The sequence below is a fragment of the Myotis daubentonii genome, chromosome 17, assembly GCF_963259705.1.
Source record: "Myotis daubentonii chromosome 17, mMyoDau2.1, whole genome shotgun sequence".
NCBI lineage: Eukaryota > Metazoa > Chordata > Mammalia > Chiroptera > Vespertilionidae > Myotis > Myotis daubentonii.
In genome coordinates, this window is record NC_081856.1 from 27,285,774 (window position 1) to 27,297,843 (window position 12,070).

At 48.1% G+C, this 12,070-nt stretch overlaps 1 protein-coding gene across 5 annotated transcripts in view; it reads right to left on the reverse strand.

Annotated features, from left to right (window-relative positions):
• Positions 1-5,364: 5,364 nt before the first annotated feature.
• The window catches only part of ZHX2 (zinc fingers and homeoboxes 2), a 125,822-nt gene continuing 119,116 nt past the window's right edge, over positions 5,365-12,070 (reverse strand). For all 5 annotated transcript variants that reach the window (XM_059671799.1, XM_059671796.1, XM_059671798.1 and 2 more), the window contains one exon: positions 5,365-8,461. The gene's annotated coding sequence lies outside the window, so the exon portion shown is untranslated. The remainder of the gene's footprint in view (positions 8,462-12,070) is intronic.

Here is a 12,070-nt window from a genome sequence, read left to right on the forward strand (position 1 = left end):
GAGGGGTTTGGAGACTTTAAGAGGGGTGTAGGCCCAGGCTCCCAGAATCAAAGAATCTCAGAGTTTGAAGGCAGTGGCTGGTCCTCATTTTTCAAATGAGGAAACTGAGGCTCCAAGAGAGGAAGTGACGTATTCAGGGCCATGCAACATGTTAGCGGTAAAGCAGGGGCCAGTGTTCAGGGCCCTGAGACATGGCTTTGCCATGGACAGTCTGGACAGTCCGTGTGACTGTGCAAAGTCCCTTGTCCTCTGCTGCTCCACTGTGCTTCTGTCTGTCCCAGGGCTCAGGAGAATTCCTTCCAGATAGAGGACAGTATGAGCAAATGTGAAGATGCGTGTGGTCCATGGAAATGGCTGATGAGACTCATCCCATTAGCAGTAGGATATGCTTTTATTGGCTTTTCATTTCACATTTTCTGAGACAACTTGCTCATGTCACCCTGTCAGAGCTGTGACTCTCATGGTCCAGCCCCAGCCATAGAAGCATAGTCTAAACAAGCCAACATATGGTGAAAAGAATTTAATTTTTTCTCATCTTTCTGAAAGTATGTTATGCGGGCTTCCTATGTATACACCATGGGAGCATGTCTTATAGGCTCTTTTCTCTCTCTATTCATTATTACATAGATCAGTGGTTCTCAACCTTCTGGCCCTTTAAATACAGTTCCTCATGTTGTGACCCAACCATAAAATTATTTTCGTTGCTACTTCATAACTGTCATGTTGCTACTGTTATGAATCATAATGTAAATATCTGATATGCAGGATGGTCTTAGGCGACCCCTGTGAAAGGGTCATTCGGCCACCAAAGGGGTCGTGACCCACAGGTTGAGAACCGCTGACATAGATGGACTTGACCTTTTTCCTTAAATTTTTGTGCATCTCCTTCAACCCCTCTGCAGCTGTCCTTCTCTGCTGACTCAGACTCTGCACCAAGCATGTCTAGGGACCAGACTCTCGGGGAGGTGGGGGAGAGGAGAATTAGGCTGTCAGTTCAAGACTCTCTTAGACAGGTTGGGTGAAGGGAAGAGGTTAGTACAATGTAATTGATTTTTATCCCATTGTGAGTATTTTCCCACAAATGATTTTTTTCAAATATCTTGCTACCATCCCTAGTCTAATTACACGTCTGATATTGCTGGTGCAGGTTCACTCTTATGACACATGGTTGAATGCATGCTTGCCTTGTCCCAAGCCTGGGACCGCAGATAAAGATAAAGACGACCTGGACCCTGTCTGCAAGGAGGCCACAGGCCTACCCGGCAGATGAACACAGAGACAATTGTAATACTGTGTGGTCTGGATAAAAACATGCAAAAGGGGGTTTAGGGTCTCAGAGGAAGAAGCCCTTACCTGATTTGGCTGGGAGGGGTCAGGACAGGCTTACAGGATTCTTGGGGGGCATGATGTTTATCAGGGGCTTGTATGAGTCAGAGGAGTTTGCAGTACAGGAGGAAGAAAAAGGAAGTTCAGCAGGTGCAAAGGCACCTGGAGAGAGGTGGGATGGGGGATCCAGTGGGCTGAGGCTGGGAGACACAGCTAGGGGATGGAACAGGAGGAGCTTGTGGGAGGAGCTCAGCAGCCTGGATTTTATTCTGGGGGCAGTGGGGACCACTGACAGGCAGATGAGAGGTGTGATCAGACTTATGCTGTAGAGAAGATCACTCTAGCTGCAGTCTGGGGAACGGATAGGGTGGGTGAGAGTGAGACTGGGGCAGGAGGCCAGTTAGAAGGCTATGCAGGGCAATGATGATAAGTGACTACAGGGTGGGAGCGGGGTCACTTGGAGAAGTATTTGGGAGCTAGAAGTGAAAGGGCTTGGTGTTTGGTTAAAACCCAAGGATAAATGATGTGCTGAACCCCTTTACCCCCTCAGATTCTGGCTTGGGCAATTGGACACTGCTGCTGCTATTCACCAAGACAGGAAATGTAGGGGCAGGTTCTGGGGGGAAAAGATAAGACATTAAATTTGGGCTATGTGTGTGTCCCTTAAATCAAATTTCCCTGTAACTCAAGATTTAACCTTTTCTATTTGGTTTCTAGTTTCTATAGTCCCACTCAATACCTATTTAAATAGTTTTATTAAGATATAATTTACATGCCATACAATTCACCATTTGAAATGTACAATTCAATGGTTTTTAGTATATACATAGAGTTGTGTAACCATCACTGCTGTCAATCTTAGAACATTTTCATTGCCCCACAAACAAGTCTCACATTTTAGCCCTCACCTCAGTCCTCTCTCTACTCCTCTGCTCCCACCTCCACCCACTCCCCTCCACCCCAGTCACTGCCTCTATAGATTTGCTATTCTGGACATTTCATATAAATAGAATCATAGCCAATAGAATCATAGCCAATATATTTTAAAATATAATTGAATCTGACTTTACATTTTTAACTGTTATTAAGCAGGCATGCTGGGGAGTGGAGTAATAGGATGGGTTTATCACAGCTTTTTCATTTCCAAATGACAGTAACACAACTCAAACTAACTTAAGCAAAAGGGGGATTTACTGGCTTCCATAACCAGAAAAAATGGGGTGGACCTAACTTTAGGGTTGACTGGAACTAAACACTCAAATTATGTCATCAGTCTTGTGTGTGTGTGTGCTTGTGTGTGTGTGTGTGTATGTGTGTGCGCTCTTTCTTTCTCTCCTCTCTCTCTCTGCTTCAATTTCTATAAACCTCATGAAAGACTCTGATTGGCTCAGATGGGGCCATGTGCATACCCCTTGGACCACTCACAGGTCAGAGATGAGTGTTACCATTGGCTAGGCCTGAGTCAGGTGGCTACTCAGGGACACCCTGACATTCCAGAACAGGGAGAGCAGGCCTGCAGGAGACTTCCCAGTGGGAAGGGGTGTGAGTGTCGCTAAATAAGAGGGGACAGGGATGCTAGATGGATGAAAACAACTGATATCCAGCACACTTTCTGACCTAGACCAGCATCAAACAGAGACTATTAAACAGCTAAACTCACATGTGGTTAGGACTAGATACATCCTGTTGATGGTAAGTGTTTCAAAAGTTCAGAGCAGCAGGACTCCCTGAGAGCCAGTTGGGATATGTGTGTATCTTCCTTATTTGTGACCCAAATTCAGCGATGGGAGGCAAGTCCGAGGTGAAAGACTTTGAATATGGTTTCTTTCACTTTGTACATCTGTTTTATGTAATATTTTACTTGTCTGGGGAAATCCCAAACCACTTTTTGATTTCCCATAATACAACCAAATAGCATAATTCTTTGGCTATTTTGCAGGTTCTTTCCAAGTAGGTAATGATTCTGTGTTTGTGTGTTTGTTTTTTATGACTGGGTTTGAATTAGGGTGGCTGATTGTTTTTCAAAATCGTTTGCTCCAAACCAATGGTTTCCTTTTTGTTACACATTATAGACTGCTTGCTGGATTCCTACTGCTTAACACCCTGACATCATATTTAACTCTTTCATTTCTGCTTCGTGTACCTTCCTCTGATTTATCTACTTGGCAAACTCCTACTCATCCTTCAAAATATAGGTCAAGTTTCCTTGAGGAGGGAACAGACTATGCCTAACTTATTTCTATATCCAGCAATTAGCACAGAGATAAATGAACATGTGAATGAGTGAAAGGATCGATCCTAGCCTGAGGATGGCACATGGGTTTTGTGTCAATTAAGAGAGCATTTGATTGCAAACATCAGGCAAATCCAATGAGTGGTGGGTTAATACTTTCCTTATATTTTAAGAAGTTTGAAAACTTCAGATGAGGCACTGGCCAAGGGCCTCAGTGAAGCCCTCAGGGACTTAGTCTGAAGATCACCAATGCATACACGGTAAGAAGGGAGGAAGGAGAATGGGATCAGCTATGTACTAGTCTTCTGCTTATGTCTCATTAGCCACCCCTAGCTGCCAGGAAAATGGACTTTTTCATCTGAGGCTTGGATGTGTTTCTGGCTCTATTCACAAAGAAGAATGAGGGGATGGATATTAGCTAGGCAACCAATGGCGCCCACCACATATTACATCTCATATTCCAAGGTTACTAGACTCAAGGTGGAGCTCCGTGTTCAGTATTGTGAAGACTTGTCCAAGCCCAGTGGGCAAAGACTCTTGGATTGATTATTAGTGTCTGCCGTGGATGTGGAGACGGCGTGCTGGGTGTGTATTTGCCATTTTGGTCCAGGCCATAGACGGATCTGTGTGCTGGGCCATCATCCGTTTCCCCCTCTGCCCTTACCCCCACTGCTCAGTGTGCTGGGAGGCAGTTCTGATGGGTTGGATCACCAGGCCCCCTTGCCCCGACTTCAGGTTGGGTTTGGCCATTGGGAGGCGGTGGCAGGAGAGCAGAGGAAGGGAGGGGAACAGTGTCAGGGTATTTATTCCCTGGCTTCCTCCCTGCTGGTCACCATGGTTTATAGAGCCCACCTCTCTGCATGGGGCCCACTCTGGACATCTCCTACAGCTTCCAGTAACTGCCCCATTCTTTACCCCTCGCCTTGTTGATTTCCCCAGACTCTGTCCACTCCTTTGTAGAGAGCTCTTTTAATACACTGCCCCCCATTACCCGGTTTCAGAGTCCCGTCTCTTTCCTGCACGGATCCAGACTGAGGTGCTTGTTCTGGGGGAAGGTGTTGGAATGACTGATGGACACCTTTGTCTCCCTCTTCCTCAAAGTCAAGGGCAATGTGCCCCCTACACTTAGCAGGATACCTGACTTGCAACATGTCCTAGGATGTGATCAGATGTCGTTTTTAGTCACTTTGATTGATCAACACCCCCACCTCTCCCAGAGCGAGGACAGAGCCTCTGCGGTGGCTCCTAAGTACATCAGCTGGGAGGCCCCTCAGACGGGAGCTTTCAGGAACCAGCAGGAGGGAACTGACCTCCATCCTGGTTCTCTCCACGTTGTACAGTGGCAGGCCAGAGAGAGCTGTCATTTCTAGAACTGTTGATTGGAAGTGACTGCGCACCAGGTGGCTTGGAAGGACAAGTGCAGCCACAACTGGTGCACCATGTGTTCTCAATCCCGTTCCTGCCTCTATCTTCCTGCTCCCCAGGGCGTTGGAGTCTACACTCTGAAAACAGGCTCAGTGGTGTATTATTAGATCCCCACCTCCCTCCCTCTTTCTCCCACCCCCAGCTCTCCCCAGTGGGCTGGAGGAGGGGGCGGGGGCAGCTGTTCAATGCCTTCAGAGCAGGGTTTCTTAAACTTGAATGAACTTGTGAATCACTGGGGGATGGTGTCAAATTGCAGGCTTTGATTCAACAGGTCGGGGGGATGGGGGCGGAGATTCTGGGTTTATAACAAGCTCCCCGGTGATGCTGGTGCTGCTGATTCAGGGAACACACACTGAGAAGAAAAGACTTAGAGATGAGCCTCCAGCTGGTAGCCATACATGGCTATTTCCATTTATTGTCTTTCCATTGGTTTTTATTCAATAATTTCATCAACCAATCAGAACTGAGTTTCTAGTGAAAGAAACCAAACTCAAAAGGTTTACAGCTAAAATGAAAACAGAAATAGTAGGTGTTTATGAAACTGAAAAGATAGGGAGATGGACATGGTCAGGGACTCAAATGAAGTTGCCATTGTTGTTATCACCACTAACACCGTCGTTATCAATCATCTTTCTCCTTTCATTGCCTCTTTTCTTTTTTTATTTTAAAAAAATTTTATATGTTTTTATTGATCGCAGAGAGACGAAGGGAGAGGGAGAGAGAGAGAGAAATATCAATGATGAGAGATAATTATGGATCGGCTGCCTCCTGCACGCTCCCTACTGGGAGTCAAGCCCGCAACCCAGGCATGTGCCTTGAATTGAACTGTGACCTCCTGATTCATGAGTTGACACTCAACCCCTCAGCCACACTGGCTGGGCCCCTTTGCCTCTTTTCTTGAAATTGGTGTCCTCATTCTTTCTACCTACAGACTCTGTTCAGCAGGGGCTTGGCAGGTGGCTCCGGGCTAATATTATCACCTTCATCATCATCTAAATGGAATAGGGAGCTCTTTCCTCCAGCCTCAGACTGCTCCTGTATCACACTGCGCCCAGATCTGTGAATAGGGGCTGGCGTGCCAGGGCTCGGCCTGCGGGAGGGGGTAGGACACTATCACGCAGCCCCCGGAATCAGATGAGTGGAGGGGGAGACACGTGTCCCCTAGGGCAAAGGGGAACAGGGCAGACAAACCAGCATGCTCACTCCGCCTCACTGCTGTCTCCCACTTCATTAAGAATCCCGTCCAGCTACTCCGCTTTAAGAACCTCTCTCCTGGTTTCTGCCCCCCTTTAGGCATTCCCCACAGAGGAAAGATAACTTGGGTGGTTTCAAGAGCACAACTGTCCTCTCTGTGTATTTTCACTGCAACCAATGATCAAGGCTTCTCTTTGGTACAGATATTAAAGTCGAAAGACAAACATTCTGGCAAGGCTTTCCCTTTGCTTTCTTCAGGCATTCGATAACTTCGCACACTGCCTTACTTGAAGAATTTATTTAAATAGCTTGAGAGTAGCAAGCAGACTACAAGGGTGTAAGAAGCAGGTGGGGAAGCAGCTACCTGCCAAGGAAGAAGCTGGAGGCGACTCCGACTCCAGGCTGGAAGGGCAGGGCACCATTGGGGATGGGGGTCTGTGGAAGTTCTAGTACTGAGAGCTCCGACAGGGGAGGCAGTGTAGGCAGGGACCAGGACATGAGGGAGCTACAGCCACGTTTTACTGTGTGTGTGTGTGTGTGTGTGTGTGTGTGTGTGTGTGTTTAAGTATATTTTTATTGATTTCAGAGAGGAAAGGAGAGGGAGAGAGATAGAAACATCAATGATGAGAATCACTGATCGGCTGCCTCCTGCACGCCCCCTACTGGGGACGAAGCCCACAACCCCGGTATGTGCCCTTGACTGGAATCAAACCTGGGACCCTTCAGTTCGCAGGCTGACGCTCTATCCACTGAGCCATACCGGTTATGGCTTTCTTTCTTTCTTTCTTTTTTTAATAATAAGAGTGCAGGTTAGATTTTTTTGGATTTTTTTTGGTGGGGGGTGAATAGGAGGAGTTTGGAGGTCAACGGGTGGTAAGGAGAGGACCGATTGCATATAGCAAAGTCCCCAAAGCCAGAGGCACAGGTGTCTGGAATGTCATCTCAGACCTGCATCCAGCTTCCTCCACTGTGCCCTCCTTTCACAAACACCCCTTTCCATGCCCAGTGAGGGTGTTTGCCACGGCCTGGGAGCCAGACAGAAATGAAAGGACCAGGAGCAGAGGAAAAGGTTATAAAAATGTTTAGTCTTTGCTTTATTGAGTTACAGCAAAGGAGCAACAAGTTAGAAAAATTGTGTGTTTTTTTTCCAAACTCCCTAGCATTTTATTTGTGCAATGTACTCAAATGGGGGGTGGGTGGGTTGCACACACAATTCATATTGCAACATTTACACCAGATATGTCTCTTGGTTTTTCTTCTTTAAAAGTTAGAACTAACTGGGAAGAAAAGCGCACTCAGGAGTCTAAAATTGGCCCAAAACAAACACACAAACAAAAAGATCAATTCATGGTGAGGCTTCAAGCTGAAATCTTGTCAAATACCACACTGAGAAAAGGCAGTTAGGAACAGAAACGAAAACCAACGCGGTTCATCTTTGTACCATCTAGAGAGGAAGATCTCTTTTTGTTGCCATTTTATAAGAGTAATGACAATGCTACAAAGGGGGGAGCCCTTTCTGTGAGTATCTAAAAAGGTGCTTTAAAAGGACAGCCACCTGCTCCCCAGGTCGCCCGGCAATGGCTGGGCCCCAGGTCTGACTCAGAGGCCAGGCCATTGAGAGACCAGCCCTGCAGGAGGCCGCTGGGAAAGCATTGTGCGTGGCTACCTGGGGATCCCAGAGGCGGCTGGCAGAGAAGTGGAAACAGATTTGATTTGGAAGATCTGCCCTCCGTAAACTCTCTCCAAGTTGAGTCCGACGCCTCCCCGAGAAATCTCCCAAATTTCAATCCACCTTTAAAAATGAACTCTCCCTACCTAAAATCCAGTAGATATAATGGCACTAATGCTAATATTATCCCTTTCCCCAAATTAATAAAATAAAAAAGAAAAGGAAGGGGGAAAAAAAGCGCGTGTGACCAGCCCCCGCCTCCTGGGAAAAACCTCCCGATGGTAGTGCTGGAGATGGAAATTGCCCGCGATTAAAAAGGTAGCAAAATTCCCACGTTGTACAAATTGGTTCCAGTGGAGCAAGAGATGGGGGACAGGGCAGAGGAGCCAACTATTTACAAGGACCCATTGAAAACGCAGTAGTAGGACTTTGGCACGATGAACAATTCCCACCGGTCCTCTGGGAGGCGCCTGTGACACCGCTCGGCTCGGTCCATGCCTGCAGGGACAGGCCAGCTAACGAGGTCCGGCTGGAGTCTCTGGCCAGGCGGCCCCGCAGGCCCGGGAGGGGAGTTCTCTTCTTTCTTCACAGACAGAGCCGTTCTGACCGACTTCCTAGAAGATGACACAAAACCAGAGACAAGATGTCAGGGAGATGAGGGCTGGTGACAGGGGCTGGGAATGACCCCTTCCAAAGCCAGTGGGGGGGAGGGGTGTTGGGGGGAGGGAGGGGAACGGGGACAGGAGGAGAGATGAACAAACACCCTTCAAGTTTGGGGCCGGTTTTAAAGTGTTTCCTGAGCACAATCTGACCAGATTAGGAGGCAGCCTCAGAACCAGGGTGGCTTCCTGGGGGATCACAGGGGGGCGACCTGTGTGATTCCTTCATCATTACGAGCCCCTTGATGATTCCTGTACAGGCAGCCAGTCGCAGTGTCTGCTCACAGGCTCTGGAATCAGACAAATGGAGATTCCGGTTCTGACCTTGCCCACCTGCTGGCCCTGAGGCAGTGCACACGTGACTTATTCTGCCAAGGGCTGTGTTTCTGTGCCTGTAAGACACGGGTGATAACGGCATCCGTCTCTTTGAGTGGACAGCGACTACTCTTCCCTCCCTCAACCAGAAAGCTGATCCAGGATCCCCCCACCTCCTAGCTGTGTGCTGAGGCCAGTGAAGCTCCCCAAACTTGACTCACTTTATAATTCATACCCCAACGGCTTCTGAGAGGGATACAGATGAGCCGTGCAAAACAGGCAGGTGCTCCAGAAATATTGCTTCATTTTTCCTCGAGGAAGGCTAAATGTAAAATCAGGGCCTTAGGTGTAAGCAAATTCCTGTGTGTGTGTGTGTGTGTGTGTGTGCGCGCGCGCGCATGCGTGAGAGTACACACATTTTCCTCCTGTCCCATAAACGAAACTGACCCCTGTCTCTTCAAGTGATTGGCAGAAGCTGCCACTTTTTAGGTAAACCTCAAAACTAAGGTGGTTCTCTATCTGGCAATGAGGTTTTTCTCCTTCCCTGTGTAATTTCTTACGGACATGAACATGCAGAATTCTCCAAGCATATGCATCCATAAGGAAGAAATGCTGAACAAGGCCCTTAAAAAAATACAAAACAACACCTTGCAAGACCAAAGGGATGATTCAGAGAAAGAGGGACAGAGCGCCTTTTTTTGGCTTTTGCAGAGATCCCAGATGTCTGTGGGAACCGCTGCACTTGCAGTCTCCTTTGGCTTTGTGCAGGGTGTGTAGCCCTGGGCGGGACTCGGCTGTGGGGCGGGCAGCTCTCTCACAGTGAGTCTGGGAAGATGCTCGCTCGGAACAGAGGAAGAGGAAGCAGAGGCAGGGCTGGTGTCTTCGTCTGGGCCCAATCGCCTTCCCCCCAGCAAATCCCAGCTTGCAGGCCACTTCCGCGAAAGGCCTTGTCCCAGATGCCATCAGTTCTCTTCGCTGAGTGTCCCTGTGCCGGGCCTTCCCCAGCACAGCTGTCCTCAGACTGCCTGGCTAATTGTACATCTTACGAGGCCCGCGATGGCATGGACGGTGCCCACAGTGTTCACTGCTGACCCCGTCCCTCCCTCCCTACACTGTGTCTGGCCCACTCAGGATAAGTTCACATTTCAGGCTTATTTTTTTAAGAGTGTCACAGCGATTTTGACCATGTGGCCTCTTGCTAATATTGCCTTTTTAACCTCCTGGGTTTCTACCCAGAATCTTACCCCTTGGTCACAGGCATTCCCCAACAGCAGAGGCCAATGACCTGATGGACCACCTGGGCCCAGAGCAGCAGGTCTCAGCTTTGGGAGGAAACTGCAAGGTAGCATCACGCCCATTTCCTCACGGCCACTATCAAACATTTCTGCCGCGTGGATGCCCAGCCTCCCCCTGAACTCCGCCCAGGACAGGGAACCCACTGCCTCCCGCAGCCGCCCCTTTCTATCTCGGGACAACTTGGGATGTTAAAAAGTGCTGTCTCTAATTCTGTAGCAAAATCTGCTTCTCTATTATTTTACCCTTTGGGGAAACACGAAACAATTAGAATTCTTTCCCCACTCGATAGCTTTCCGTTTCTCTTTCTCTTTCATTTTCCCTGTAGGGATTTCCCCAAGCCCTTCAGACTCAGGAGAGAATAACACTGTGTTCCATGAGAAAGAAAAACAAGCACTGTGATAGTGATTTATTATCTCTCAATCATATTTCTGAGGCAAGTTGCCTTCGATAAGAGGGGGCATGGCCTGATTTTAATTAGAATTGAGATAAGGACAATACAATGGCACGGAGAGGGAGTAAGCGATTTCCCAGTGGATAGGGAAAAGCCCATTCCACTCACAGTCATCCCCACACCAGGCCTCGGTCAACTTTGGCACATCTGGCAGAAGCTCTTTCCCCGTAGCAGTTTGGGGGGCTCTGGGGTTGGGGAAACTGCTGAGACTTATAGGTCAGGTAAATCCCCCCTCATTGCTCTCAGGGAGGCTCAAGACAGAAGGAAATCAGAGGGGTCATTGCCCCTTCCTGCCCTTTTCCCTTCACTGAATGTTACCCAGGTGGTTCAACAGAATTTGAGCAAATGGGGTCATATTTGAAACTCACTAGGAAGACTCCAGATGAGTCTACGAGTGTGGGCTGGCACACAGTAGGTGTTCAGGAAGCATTTGTCAAATTGAACTGGACGCTACTGTCTAAAGCAGCGGTTCTCACCCTGTGGGTCGCGACCCCTTTGGGGGTCGAACGACCCTTTCACAGGGGTCGCCTAAGACCATCGGAAAACACATATATAATTACATATTGTGTTTGTGATTAACCACTATGCTTTAATTATGTTCAATTTGTAACAATGAAATTGGGGGTCACCACAACATGAGGAACTGTATTCAAGGGTCGCGGCATTAGGAAGGTTGCGCACCACTGGTCTAAAGCAATCATGTAGACTTGTATCCTGTATCAGAAAAGGTCAAGGACAGCAGACAAGGAAAACTAGGAGTTTTCAGGCAGATTCTGATTGGACAAAACCCATTGCTCTTCCACTTTAACAGAGAGAGAGGGGCCAGACTGGTAGGGTTTTGCAAGAAAGTGGCCAGAGGGAGGACAAAAGCCAGGCAGCCAGACAGAGGTGGGTAGCTGGCACTATTGCTGACAGCAGCAGCCTTTAGCCCCCTTCTTGTCATGCCCCTCCCTCTGAGCTGCTTCCTGATCCACAACTCATCACTGCTTCCTCCTTCCTTGGAGGAAGGCTTGACGCCATTCTGTGATTGGCTGCTCATTAAATTGCTCTTTTCATACCGGAAGGAACTGGCTAAAACACGGTTTCCAGAAGACTTTATTTTTTTGCCAGGTGCCTCATTTTATTACTGGATAAATGAATGAATGAGTGACATGGCCAGCCACAGCTGTCCAAATTCATTAATAAAGAGGCATGGTCATTTCCAGGCTCCCTTTGGGGCTTTTTCAATCATTCTGGAAGTCCGTACCTTTATTTTATTATTTTTAACGATGACATGGGGGCGGGAGGGCTTTTGTGCTTTGGCCAAGGTGGATCTTTCCCTCCTGCGTCCTTCTCCCTCCTACTCCCCACGCCCACCTCTGACATCTTTTCTAAGTGCACCACAAGCAAGCTGCTGTGCTTTTGGCCTTGATTTGCACAGACCTCTTGTGAAGCACAAACACCAAGGGCTTGGGTGGCATGTCCCATTATGTGGATGACATGGCCATTAGTAACCATGGCAA